This window comes from Neovison vison, chromosome 1 (genome assembly GCF_020171115.1).
Source record: "Neovison vison isolate M4711 chromosome 1, ASM_NN_V1, whole genome shotgun sequence".
Lineage (NCBI taxonomy): Eukaryota > Metazoa > Chordata > Mammalia > Carnivora > Mustelidae > Neogale > Neogale vison.
In genome coordinates, this window is record NC_058091.1 from 34559346 (window position 1) to 34574599 (window position 15254).

The following is a 15254-nucleotide window of genomic DNA, read 5'->3' on the forward strand; positions in this document are numbered from 1 at the left end:
GCATGGCTTAGAGCAAGAGCTGAAATCTCACATCCTACTGGGACCAGACTTCTAATATAATTAGCAAAGCCGTTGGATGTCTCTATATTAAATGAGTAGAAATAATTAATTAATAAGTCATACAGTTGACCTGGTGTATGGTAGAGATTTTTATTTCATTGTATTTTTTTTTATTCTCTAACTGTAGGCAGGGTGACTTACTATTTCAGTTTGTCCCAAACTGTAGGAGTTTTTGGGATGTGAGACTATCAGGTTAAATCCAGGAAGGGCTTATTCGAACTGAGAGGAGGTGGTTAAGCTAGGGATAGGAAACCATCTGATGGTTTTAAGCCAGGAGCATAACATGATATGGTTTAACATTTATAAAGGCCACTTTGGTGAAGAACTGACTAGGAAGATGAGAGTAGAAGCAGGGAGACTTGTTGGGTAACTATTGCTGCAGTCTGCATGAAAAAGGATGGAGTCTGTAGCGGTGATCCACAGTGAGATGCGGTCAGATCAGACAAATGTCTTGAAAGTGTCAGTGGATTTGTTGAGAGATTATATATCAGGCATGAGGAAAAGAGAAGAGTCAAGAATGAGCGAGTGGATGATTGTGGTTCCTTTTACTGAGATGAGGAAAGTTGAGGTAAGAGCAGGTCTGAAGAAATTCAAGAGTTTGGATGCAGATGTGTATGCATAAGAGCCTAATTTGCAGTCAAGTGGCGATGTTGGAGGTGTCTGGGTCACATTAGTGCGAAGTCCAGGGTCACGTTTGAAGCTAGAGAATTCCGAGAGTTGTTAGATTATAAAGGAATATTTAAAGCCTGTGGTGTGAGGAAGAAGAGAAGGGGTGTCAGAAATGAGATGCAGGGAATTAAATATGAATGGGAAATAAAACAGTAGAATTCAGATAAGATAAGGGGAATCCTTCAAAAAAGCCTTGAAAAGGGTTAATGAGTTAAGGAGGGAAAACATGCAAGTGTGGTGTCATGGAAACCAACATAAGAAAGTATTTAATAAAGATTATCAAACACCTTGTCAAATGCTGATGCGATATCTAGTTAAGGTAAAAACAGAGAGTTGATTTTTGGTTTTAGCAAGATGGAAGTTATCAGCGACTTTGACAAGGGTGGTTTCAGTAGAGTAGATGGGATAAAAGCCTGTGGCTTTGAAAAGGAGTAAGACAGGAGGAGAGATTACTTATGTACCAAGCAGTTGGAATTTTGTTATGAAAGAGAAATGAGGCAGTAGTTTGATGTGGGAAAAGAAAATAATGGGGTAGTTTAAAGACGGTAGATGGGAACCTGGGTGGCTCAGTGGGTAAGCCTCTGCCTTCAGCTCAGGTCATGATCTCAGGGTCCTGGGATGGAGCCCCACATCTGGGCTCTCTGCTCAGTGGGGAGCCTGGTTCCCCCCCCAACCCCGCCTGCTTCTCTGCCTACTTGTGATCTCTCTCTCTCCCTGTCAAATAAGTAAATAAAATCTTAAAAAAAAAAAAAAAAAAGAGGATAGATGTTACTGCATGTTTACATACTGATAAGGATAAAGCATTTGAGAGGTAAAAACTGTGCAGAAGGGTGTAGAATGAGTAGAGTATACAAAAAGATAATGGGATTAGGAACACAAGTGGAGGGTTGACTGAGGTAGAATTGCCTAGCATTTTATCCATTTTCCTATTAAGGAAAGCAGAGGGCATGGGTACAGATGCAGGTAGATTAAGTACAGGAAAGATACTTGTACTGGAAGAAATGAAAGAACAGAGCAACAGATATATAATGCAAGCACCATCTGACCTTATGGTGGGGAGCACAGGACCAGTGTAAGTACTGGGACAAACTGGGAGAGTACATGCTTTCTGGAAGGGGCTGCTGCTACTCAGCTCATCACAACTTTTTTCTTTCATTGCTCGATCTTTTCGAGAGAAATCTAATAAGTGGTTTTTAGTGGAAAATCTTCCAAATTTTTTTATTTTATTGAAAATTTTATTGTATAATTTTGACATATGATATTGTATAATTTAACTTATAGCATGTTACTTTGGTACATTTATATATTTTAATATGATTGCTGACCACATTACATAACTAAAGTATAATATTAATGTCTATATTCATTAAACTGTGGATTAAATATCTGTGGCTTATTTATTACTCCTTAAGAGTTTGTACCCTTAAACATCATCCTCTACCTTATCCTCTGGTAACTACTATTTTACACTTTCTTTCTTTCTTTTTTTTTTTTTTTTAACAGGTATAACTTTTTAAAAACTTAATTTTTTAAATTTACTTTTTAAAAGTAATCTCTATGCCCAACGTGGGGCTTGAACTCATGACCCTAGAGATCAAGAGTTGCATTCTCCATTAACTGAGCCACCCATGTGCCCCTACAGGTTTAAGTTTTAAAAACTCCACATATGAGTGAGATCATGTAATAGTTGCCTTTCTCTAACTTATTTCACTTAATGTAATGTGCTTCAGGTCCATTTTATATTGTTGCAAATGGAAGGATATCTTCATTTCTCATGTTTGAATAATATTCCCTTGTGTTTTTATATCACATCTTTTTAATCCATTCATTTACTAACAGGCACTTAGGTTGTTTCCGTATCTTAGCTATTGTGAATAATGCTGTAATAAACATGAGACTGCATATACCTTGTCAAATTCCAATTTTCATTTCCTTTGGGTACATACCCAGAAGTGGAAATGGTGGATCCTTTAATAGTTTTATTTACTTTTTTTTTTAGGACCCTCCATATTGTTTTTTACAGTGGTTGAACCAATTTATATTACCACAACATTATGTGTTTCTTTTCAGCACATCCTTGTCAGCCCCTGTTGTCTCTTGTCTTTTTGATAATAGCTATTCTAATAGTGTGAGGTGGGATCTTATTGTTGTTTTGATTTGCATTTCCCTGATAATTAGAGATATTGAGCATCTTTTCTTGTGTCTGTTGGACATTTTGTTGTCCTCTTTGAAAAAATATCTGTTTAGCTTACTTGCCCATTTTTTATTCAAATTGTTTATTTTTTAATTATTAAATTAGTCAAATTCTTCCTATATTTGGCTATTAACCTTATGTTCAATATATGGTTTACAAAAAAATGTTCTTCCATTTTGTAGATTGTCTATTTTTTTCTTTTTTTCTTTTTTTTTTTTTCCTGTGCAGAAGTTCCTGAGTTTGATATAGTTCCATTTGTTAATTTTTGCTTTTGTTGTCATGTTAAAAAAAAAAATCATTGCCAAGATCAATATGGGTGAGCTTCTCTGTTTTATGTTAGGAGTTTTATGGCATTAGGTCCAATGTTTCAGTCTTTGAAAGACCTCTTAATTTTTAAATTTTGACTTAAATTCTATAAAACAAAACAAAGAAAAGCAACAACAATAAAAGCATCATGTAGGACAAGCAATTACTTCTGATACCTAAATGTAAGCTTGGGGTCATGAGTTGGGCACTTTTGTTCTGGAGGCTTAAAATCTGGTTTCACATCCAGAAGGATAATTGGCATTTGTCCATTGCCTCAGAGGATCTGGAGACTAGGCAAAGAATAGTACATACAAACTCACATTCTTGCTTCCAAACTGAAATGGGAAATTTGATTCCTCAGGAGTCCCCAGTTTTCTGGAGACTTGCCTAAACAGTACAAGAGGGATATGTATAGAAGCTGTGGGTAATCCACACATACTGACCATAATCCCAAGGAGATTTTTTATTCATGACTGGGTAAATGGGAAAAAGGAACATAGGAACCAAGAAAGAATTAAGTGACACAAAAAAGGGAGCAGGATCCTGAGAACTCAGAGGAAAATAATGTTGTCCAAAAGAACTACAACCTAGAACCTAAGGACTTTTAAAAAATCTGTTTATATTATCAGTAATATTAATAATTATAAAATGGTAAAAGTAGTTAGTAACAGTGGTAGTAGCTGCTGCTATCAAAATTTATTAAATCTTATTCTAGGCCAGACACTGTTCTAAGTGCTTACTAGGTCTTATTCAAACTCACCTCAATCTTGTTCAAAACTCACATTAATCTTGTAAGAAAATTGCTATTATTACCTCCATATTATAGATGTAAGCTGAAACATAGAAAGGGTAAGTCAATATCTCCAGGATGTGAAGAGTTAAATGTAAAATGATTCAGTAAACATCACATTGCTTTAATTTACTTTAAAATATTTCAGCATAGAAAATGCTGTGTATGTGTTTTGATTTATATACACCCCAGAGTAGTTAATATGGAGCTGCTGGGTGGGTGAAAGAATAATCAGAATTTGAAAGACTTAATTTAAAGTCTTCATTCCACGCTCCAAAGGTAGTAGCTACAAACAAGTCAACTCTCTTTATCTCTGGTTAGAGCTACTTTGCTTACCAATCAGTATAAAGGGATGTGAGAAATTACTTCATTGGTAGAATTACTGATGTTTAAGATTTGTGAATTAGCTAGAGATAATAATCAAGAAAGTGTCTTTTCATAAATAAGATTTCAAATCAAGAAGGTCATCATGACTTCTGGAGTAGTAGTCCTAGAATCATCCTGACCCTGAGACCATTCACAAAAATGAATTCGGTCACCTGATTCAGATTAAAATCTGACTGGATTCTGCCATAGAAAATTGTTACATCTGCCTCAGGTAGATCTTGCAAGGTGCGGGAGACTGCTTCAAAGGACAGGTTGCTGGGACTTCATCAAGCTTCCTATGGAAAGATCATATGACTGTTCTTTCTTTTTTTTTAAAGATTTTTATTTATTTATTTGACAGAGATCACAAGTAGGCAGAGAGGCAGGCAGAGAGAGAAGGGGGGAAGCAGGCTCCCTGCTGAACAGAGAGCCTGATGCAGGGCTTGATCCCAGGACCCTGGGATCATGACCTGAGCTGAAGGCAGAGGCTTTAACCCACTGAGCCACCAAGGCGCACCCATATGACTGTTCTTATACCACTTGTTCTTGTATCAGGCAGTTGTGGCAGGTTCAGACCAACCCTCTAGAACATCCAAACCATTACTGGGTAGTGAGTAGGACCTCTAACTCTCTTCAGTCTTTTAAGTATCTTGGGCCATTGAAAATACTTCCATCTGAACAATGTAATAATTGTGGGGGGTCAAATGGAGATAGTTCACAGCAAATAGATAAATTTAACAATAGAGAAATTGACTTTCAGAACATTTTCTGAAGAAAGAAATTTTAAACACAAGCCAAGTAATGTTGGATTGTGGTTTATTTTATATTAATGAAAGATACAATTAGGATTAAAGGTATAATAATAATATGTTTCATAATCACCCTAAAAATAATAGCCACAGTGTATTGTACCTTGAGACATGACTACCCTGCTGAGTTCTTCAGGAACATCACTTCAGCTTCATAAACATTCTGTAAGGAAAGAGATTTTTGTTATATCTCTTTTCTAGATAAGGAAGCTGAGTATCAGGAAGTTGTTGAACTTTCTTGGTGGAAACCTGTTTACACAAAATAGGAGAGAGAGACAAAATAAAAATTTTATTTCTCCAAAGTCTACACTATTAAACACTATATGGTATTGTTTGATATGTGCTGAATAACATCATCATTCTTTTATTTTATAAAATATTTATTAAGGGTCTATAAATTTCCAGATTTTATTTTAATTAATTATTTTTTAAAGAGAGAGTGTACAAAGGTGGGGAGGGACAGAGGAAGAGGGAGAGAGAGAATCTCAAGCAGGCTCCACGGTTAGTACAGAGACTGTTGTGATGTTAAATCTCATAGCCCCGAGATTGTGACCTGAGCTGAAATCAAGAGTCAGACGCTCAACCGACTGAGCCACCCAGGCACCCCTAAGTTTTCAAATTTTAAAACTGATAGCAGAGATACAACAAATAAAAATGATAGACACAGTCTATGCATTTAGGGAGCCTGCATTTTGAGTTTCAAATTGTATTATACAAATAACTGAAAAATAGAATTTTGGTGCTAAAAAATGCTAAGGGACAAAAACAGAGCTCTGAGAACATGTAACTTGTAACAAGTAATCCAGATTGGCAGAGGGTAGAGGGTTAATGAGTGAAAGCTCCCTGGGGGAAAAACTAGAGATTAGTGCCTGATGTCCTTCAAGAAATACAGATATGGCAAATCTGGGAGGTGCTCTACCATATTATCAAACAGGATGCTTTACATAGCCTAAACACTTTACTATTAAACATATAAATTAGCAGATGAAATTATTTCCATCAACAGTGAATTCCTCACACCACAAAAGTATCTCAGGCTCCTCTTATGTAACACCTTTTCAAGTGGGTGTTTACAGATCATTAAATCCTTAAAGAGAGAGAACCAAAGCACCTGCTGCCTTAAAATCAACCTAAAATTTAAATAAAATGTACTTCAATTATCATAAAATCAGGCTATTCTTGTTGGGTGGTTTATTTTCATTTTAGTTGAGTGGAAGTTGAAATACTGAATTCTTTGTTTCAGTTCCACGTGAATTTTTTATGTATCAAACCATTCAGAACCTCCCAAAGTGATACATATTATTGCTCATCCCTTCTTACTTTTGGGAAAACCTGATGCATAAAAAAGTAAACTATTTTGCCAAACCTTATATGTTTAGTAAGTGGTAAAACTGGAAATTGAGTTCTGGGATTCAAACCCAGGTATCCTGGCTTAGAGTCCAGTTTTTAAAACAAAAGCTTCATTGCATAAGCTCTTAAGTTGTGTGCTTACATATTTAGAAAATATCCATAAACTTTAATATACGTTTATGAGTTCATATACCTATGAAATACATATATAGGTATGTGTATTTCCACAGTTTTCTTAAATAGAAGGTAGACCAAAAAAAAAAACCAGAAAAATTTGAGATACTATTAAAATCTCTGCTGAATTTACTTAGGTAAATTGTCTTGATATTTTCGGCAAATTTGTATGCCACATCCAACACTTCATAGTATTTGCTCCCATCTTTTTTCAAAGAGCAAACACAGCTTGAAGCCCAAACTGTAAAGATGGCACAAAATAAGGTCACATCTATCTTACTTTTGAATATAGATATGAATATTCAAAAAAATTTAGGGAATACAATTTAATATATATATAACATATATTATATATATTATATTTTATATGCACATATTATATATAATATCACAAATAAATATGGTTTTTCCCTGGATTCCAACTGTAATTAAATATTACCATGTTAATAAATCAATATATAAATATCATATAATTACATTAGTGGTTAAAGTAAGAGAAAAATTATCTCAATAGACACTTCAGAGTACATTCATTCATTCGTGCATTCATTCATTTAGTAAGTATTTATTAAGCCCTTACTCTGGCAATTATTGTTCTAGGTATTTGGTGCATAAAGCAAGTATTTCTGCTCTTATGGAGCTTACTTACTAGTAGAGGGAGATACACACAAAAATATAAATATAATAAATAAATCATATTGTATGATTTAATTTCCTTCTATAAATTTTGTGGATGGAAATTTTTAAAAAGCAAGATAATAGGAGATTGATAATCCTAGGTGGGATGAGAGATCTGGTTGTTTTCAAACTAACAAAAATTTCAGTAGCTCTCTTTGAGAATGTGACATCTGAGCAAAGACTTGTTGGAGGTAAAGAGTTAGTACTATAGTTCTTCTGGAGGAGCCCATTCTAGGCAGAGGGAACAGCCAGTGCCAAAGCCTAAAGTGGGAGTTTGCCTGGCACAGTTGAGAAACAACAGAGAGGCGGCTGTGCCTAGAGTGGAATCATTAAGGCAAGGTAGTGGGAGATGTAGTTAGGGAAGTTCCTGGCGGGAGAAGGAAGAACATGTAGAGACTTGGGTTTTATTAGAGCTTTGCCTTTCATCTTGAGTGAAGTAAGAAGCTATCACTGGGTTTGGAGTGGGGTAGTCATCTTAACTGAAGCACACTCTAAAAGGATCCTTCTGGCTTTTCTACTTTAGAACATACTGTAGAGGAATAAAGAGATCATGTAGAAGCCAGACAAGTAATTTTAATTACACATGACTAGAGGGAGTGAAAGTAGGTGAGATTCTGGGTGAATTTTAAAGACTTAACAGAAAGTCAAAGCATTGGATGTAGGGTTAAAGAGAAAGAATGGGGTCAGGAATGTTTTTGCATAAGAAACTGGAAGGGAATACATTTGGTGATGTAGGGTCAGGGACAGGGAAATAGGGATCAGGAGACCAGTTCAAATTATGTTGAATCTGAGAAGTCTGTGAGGTGCTGAGGAGGCTATCGCATGCACAATTTCGGATGAAGATGAGACTTCTCAGCTGGTGATACTAATTCATCTTCATAAGATGATAGATACAGATTCATCTACATAAGAATGACATTCAGTTCCCTGAGAATGAGAATACTTTGAGATCACCAAGAGAGTGAGGACTGACAGAAAAGAGAAGAGACCCACCATACACGGACCCCCAGCACTTCCAACTCAAGGAACAAAGGGGTGTAGGAGAAACCAGTGAAGAAGACACAAAGGAGGACCAGAGAGAGATATGGAAAACAAATTAACTGTAATCTCTGTCTTGGTGATCTTCCTATGTGGTGCTGTTTATTCCAGCCTCTGTGGAAGCAGGGATGCTCCCTTTTCACTCTTGAAGGCCGTGTGGGAGCATGAATCCTACTCTGACTTTTCAGTATCCACTCACTCTCATTTATCAGATAGTTACCAAGTCTTTTCCAAGTTTCTCTCTATACCTCCGTACCTTCTCTGCTCTTAACGAATACCATTCAGATCATGATCCTACTTCTCTCCCAGAGGCCACGGCTACCAGTTTTGTACAGTGCTGTACAAAATACCAAAGTGGTATTTCTTTGTACTCTGTTCCAAAAGATGCCACCAGGCATTAATAAGTGTTCTGTGAAACAATAGTTTCATGCCCTTTGACACTCTGTTTTCTTACTTACCCTTCAAGGTCCAGTTCAAAAGCTACCTCCCTTTGGGCTTTCTTCCCAGACCTTGCTTCTTCTAAGCAGGAAGGAACCACTACACTTCCATAGCTCTTTATGAGCACTCGATTTAGGGGTGCTTTTAACTCTCATCTTGTGTTAGAGTTAGTTATTGGAAGGAATGTTTTACCTTTTCTCTTAGAGTCTAGGTTCTTTGACATCAGTGTCTAGATACCAGCCCCACAAAATGTAGCAATAATCCTTCCTCTCAATGTAAATAAAATAAAGTTATTTGAAAGCTAGAAATGAAAGTACAATAGTCATCTAATCTTATTCTGTTATTATTTCCCTTCCCAGAACAAATTCAACTCCGAAAGAAGTTATAAATGCCACTTAGATCTATGTGAATGCTTTTTAAAAATAGTTATTAAAGACTAGTTCAAGCATTGCAAATCTTATGTAATACTTATATTGATTGATTCTAATTGCCTTTAAAAATCTGCCGTGATATATAGTGAATATATGTTTTCCGATACACAAAACCAATGATTTAGAACAGATTATCTTTCCTTAGAAATTACCCAGGGAAACATAAAAATGAAGCTTTATAGAGATTCAAAGCAATATGTATGAAAATATTGTAAATGAGGTATCTGAGGCATAACTTACCATTAGTTTTCTATTAGCAAGGGTATAAGATAGTTTCATTTGTTTTAGAAAGATGTATTATATAAGAGACTGAAATCCCAGACACAGAAGGGAATGTACATTGATTTCTCTGAAAATGATTTATGATTTAGGCTCTGGTGGGAAATCCTTTTTTTTTTTTTTTTTTAAATTTTACATCTTACTTGAAAACATCCACCTAATTTGGTTCCAAATGTTCTTTTTCCTCTTACAAAATGTCTCCTACTAATTGAAAATTTCTATAAGAATTTTACATTTTTTCTATTAATTTAGAGGTTAGAGTTAAAAAAAAAATACATGGACCTTGAGTCCTTCTCTAATTATATTAAGGACATAGATCATTTATAGCCTAGAGACCTGCTTGATAATAATCTATATGATGGAGAGATAGATTTAGTTCAAGTTGATTTTGTTTATGGACCAAAAGCTGTTCTAAAGTAGTTCACTTAAAAAAAGTCTGATTTATGCATGTGATTTATATGAGAAAAGATTTCACTTTATAGATTCTAATGGCCCAATTTTTATTAAGAATGATCTTTCTTTGCTAATGGCATTATATTTAATATTACATCATTATTACCAAGAAATTTCTGATATTTCATGTATCTGATAGTAGAGAGAAGCTATTTGAAACTTACAAATTTTCTTGAAAGTTGTAGGAAGAATGTAATTTCATGCCTATAAAAGTACATGAAACCTCTGTAGGTTAATAAATTAAAAGACAGTATTGATTATTGAATGTACAATTTAATTTGCATATAGTACATTCAGACATAATGGCAGATCTACAACTCTGATCTTGTTTAAAATGTTAACATTGGGATTATATCTACTTGATGGTGATGATAGATTGAGGACTGATTTAGGAAAGACTCATAGGCAAACATTGGTTAAGTGTTTAGTTTGGATAGTTTAATTTTCAGTAAGAATGGGATATTATAGAAGACTATAGTATACAAAATTCCTCCAATCATTCGAATATGTAACTGTGGAACAAATTAGGAAATTAGATTTAATTGTCCATTTGGGTTCTCTTAAAACAAAACAGAAAACAGAAACTGAAATAGAGCCTTGAGAATTCTATATGAATAATAATCCATTTTGTTTATGGTGTTCTCAGTGTCATATAAGACCATTCTAGACTAATGTTTCTGCAATGAAACTTAGCTTTTTCTGTCTTTGTCTGGATTTTCAGCATTGCAAAATACTATTGTTATTCTCTGTTACACCTAGAGAACACACATGCCACTCTTCATTAAAATCGTGTTGATTTTAGCTTGTGATTTCTTTGTTCTGCTACTCTTCGTACTACTTAGTACTTTGTGAAAATTAGTGTGTGAAATGAGATGCATGAATAATATTATTCATCACCTCCTTGCAAGTAGCTCATGAAGACATCCATTCAAGCCCATGTACATGGTCATCGTTTTTACTGGCCCGGAAATGAATGGAGTCACATAATTGTGCAATAAGCTTTCTATAAATGTTTATCATTTACAATAGAAAAATGGTATTGATATATATGCATTAAAATACTATGCATTTAAAACACTACACTCTTATTGATACATGAGGTTTTTTTTTTTAAAAGATTTTATTTATTTATTTGATAGAGAGGGATCACAAGTAGGCAGAGAGGCTGGCAGAGAGAGAGAGAGAGAGAGAGAGAGGAGGAACAGGCTTCCTGCTGAGCAGAGAGCCCGATGTGGGACTCACTCGATCCCAGGACCCTGGGATCATGACCTGAGCCGAAGGCAGAGGCTTAACCCACTGAGCCACCCACGTGCCCCTGATACATGAGTTTTAAGCCAATGGAAATGTTTTTCTTCCTCAGATTAAATTGGTCTTTTTTCCTTGTGATTCCCTATTTCCATACCTCTTTCCCCCTACTTTTGTCTAGATATATTTAAAGAACTCTGCGTTCTTGAATGCCACCTCCTCTTAATATTCCAGCTCAACACTGCCAACCAGAATTCAGAATGAATATTGCAAAATAAATTGTTACATTTGCTCGGTCTCTAGATTATGAATTAAATGTGAAGTTAATTTTTCACTTGTAGAAACTTGAATAACAACATGTTCATTAGACTCCAACTACTATCTGGTGTAGTAGGCTCATTTAAATAACAGAAAGAACCAACAAATCATTAACAGTTAGTAGAGATACCCAAAGTTAAAAAAGAAATGTATCTAATATAATATAGTTCATGATGAAATTTGTAATTTTTAAGACTTTATTTTATTTAACAAATAGGCAGAAATCAGCAAGAATGAGAGGGAAAGCAGTTATTGACTTCATTTCTGTACATGGCTACCAAAAATTGCTTACCATCCTGGGACGGATTCTACAGAGAATGGCTGAAAAAGTAAATTAGTATGCCATCAGGACTGGTTCAACTCTCAGCTTTCCTCAAATGTATTTATAGGTGTGTTAACGGAGGCATTCATCATAGTGTTGTGATTTAAAACTTTAAATTGTATATAATTATAGTTGGATGACAGCTTTTGAATTTCTCTTTGTTTGTTTCATCAGTCATGTTAACTGATATTTCAACTTGAATGCTAATTTCTTAGTGCTTAAAAGACAGCTTTATGAACATCATAGGTTAAAGGGAGAAAATGCAACATTAGTTTGATTAATATTTTGAGCTAATGGGGAAAGAATGATTGATTTTAGTCTCCTTCACTAGAACTACCAACCTCGTGTAATAATCTGCAGAATTACCCAGAAGAGAATTGATGTGCTACTTGTAAAGTCGGTTCCGTCACAAAGGTCAAGAGCTCAGGCTTTGAAGTCTGACAGCTCATATTCTCATGTTAGCTTGACATTTTTCATGCCTCAGTTTCCAGATGGGTTGATTGGGGGCTAAAAGATGCTACCAAGAAAGCATCTAAAATAACACCTGGCATCAATCACAAAGTTCTACCACCACAAAGCCATCAGAATGATTAAAATGAAAAACCCAAATAATACTAACTGTTGGAATGAATGTGGAACACCTAGCACTCACACATTGCTAGGTATAAATAATAGAACCTTAATAATAAGTGAAAAAGTTAAGAAATTAAATTTAAAAAATTGTAAGCATTTGTAATTCATGAAGGCAAATTATTAATATCAGGGCATGTCTAAATTCACTTTGGAATAAATTATTTCATTGTTGTCAAATTTGGGGTTTATATATATATTCAGGGCCATATTTCTCACTATTGTTTGGAGCTGCCCACTTCTAAGTAGTACTGCTTAGAATGGCTTTTTTGTGTTTGGTAAATGAAAATTTGGGGTATAGAATATAGCTTTTTTTTTTTTAATCAATGAAGAGAGGGGATATGTGAACAGACGTAATGGTATAGCGTAGAAAAGCAGGAGTTACATATGAGCTCTATTCACTATTACTTCCTCTCTCCTAAAAACTGTGTATTTCTCACATAAATATTTTCACAACATTAAAGGAGTTAGAAGACCATTCTCATTATTTCTCTCACTTGAACTTAACTTGAACACTCCTTTCACCTTTGCCATGTTTCTCTCTGCTGTTTAAATATATATCCATTTATAGGTACGCACACGTGCATATATGTGCATGTACATTCAGGGCTTGAATTATATTTTCTGATCATATTTTTATCTAAAATTATATGCTAGGCTGTCATTATATTCGGTATTTAAAATTGTTGTAAGGCAGTACATTGATTGATTTTGTAATTTACTTCTTATTTTCTGAATGTTTAGGTTGGTTTGTTGTTTTTTTTTGAACCACATCTACTCTAAGGGTTTTTTTGTTTTGTTTTGTTTTTATTTTTTTAACACTCTGATTTCCTTAGGATTATTGGTCAAAAGGTATGTACTTGGTTGTGATTCTGGGTAAGTATAGTGATTTTGCTTTCTAAAAAATGTACCAATGTAAAGGTTTTTTTCAGTGTCATTGTAAATATTACCAAATTAATTGTATCTCAGTGAGGATGAGACATCCTGGTCAGCAGGAAGTATTTCCACAAAAGAAGTTACCTTTACCAATTTCAAGTAATAAAGACACTATTTTTGAAATTTAATCATTTTGGTCAATGATGTGGTTATACATTTTCTTAAATGTTTACTTAACAATTGGATTTCATGTTCTTTTGGACCTCTTATGTCCTTTGACCATTTAACTATTTAACTATTTAAGTTATGTTTGTTGTGTGATAGAATTCATAGAATCCATATAATGTTGGGTTAGTCCTTGCCTATCATACGTGTCAGATTCCACTTAATTTAATTTTATTTTTTCATAATTGCAAAACCATATAGGTTTTCCTTCTGTGGTCAACATATTTTTGCACCGATTTGCACCAATTTCAGTTTTTTAAAATCTTCTGCACATTCATGCCATTTTCTTATTAGTTTATTTCAACTTTAAGCTTTTACACTTAACTTTTAATTACTCTAAGGTTTTCTTTGTGTCGCTTTAATTACCATAAAGTTCATTTTGTACATGGCATTTAATATGATCTAAAGAACTTTCCTAAATGTTTTAACTTCATTGCATATCACCAGAACAGACTGAATGAAGCCTTACTTAGAGGTAGGAGTCACTCCTGGTTTTGATAAGCACCAAAAACAATGTGATAATGAAATTGGGAGGCAAAATATCTCTGATGTTAAGCTTTATGTTTCTACTTACCCATGTATGGTTGATGCCAGTATAACCTAGATGAAAACTGGAGTAATGACTTTTTTTTTTTGAGAATTAAGTACAAATTGAATTGAAATTCTTTCATGAAGCTAATGTTTTATTTAATTGTCAGATGCTTGGAGAAGATAAACTTGCATGTTGGAGTTATGTGATTTCTCACTTTCTACTAAGCTTGGGCTCCCACCAAATTCTCAGTCTTACCAAGTCTCAACTCCTTCAGCTGTTTTTCTTTCTCTGCTTTAGACATAAAATATGAACCACATAACTTCTCTTTCTAATGATACCCATTTCCCCAGAACTTTTGTGTGTGCAACAAATTTTGGTGATTTACCCCTGACTTAAGGATTTTTGTCACTAAATAAAGAGAATGTGTTTTGCTAGTAAATAGAATTGATGAAATTAAATGTCAGTTTTTAATCATCAAGATTCTTACTTTTATTGTCAAATATCCTGCCATGCTGTTTGGATTTCTTTCTTCCTTTCCATAGTTTCCTCCCCCAATACCAAATTTCTGTTAAGTGGCTACTTTGAATAGCTTAGGTGAATTTTATTCTGCTGTTTCTATAAAGAACATAATCTCAGGCCTTATTGATTCTCTCATCAAAGTTCAATGAAGGTATTTCCTAGGCAAAGGCACTTCTTTCTGGGAATCTGGAGCCAGTTGTTAAAATAGAAATTTATTACTCCTTAATACACAACAATCTACCTCCCAGTTTGGACAAAATGGAATGATATTCTCCTCTTTTGTTTTTTTCCCTTTGCCTATGAAGGATGAAAGGAATTTAATTATGTGAGATGAGCCAGGATTTAAGGTTCATTAGTTTATTTTTTATTCCCTAGACCTGACACCAATTAAGATGTACAGGTGGAGAAGGTAATGGCAGTAGGTACTTTTATGAAAGGCCACAAGTTATTTTGTATTCCATAGGTTATATTTCTGTGGTCAGATCAGTGTCATGGACTGGAGTAAAGGAGAGAGGACCTGGGCTCTGCTTCTGGCCATCTCATTCTCTGTGA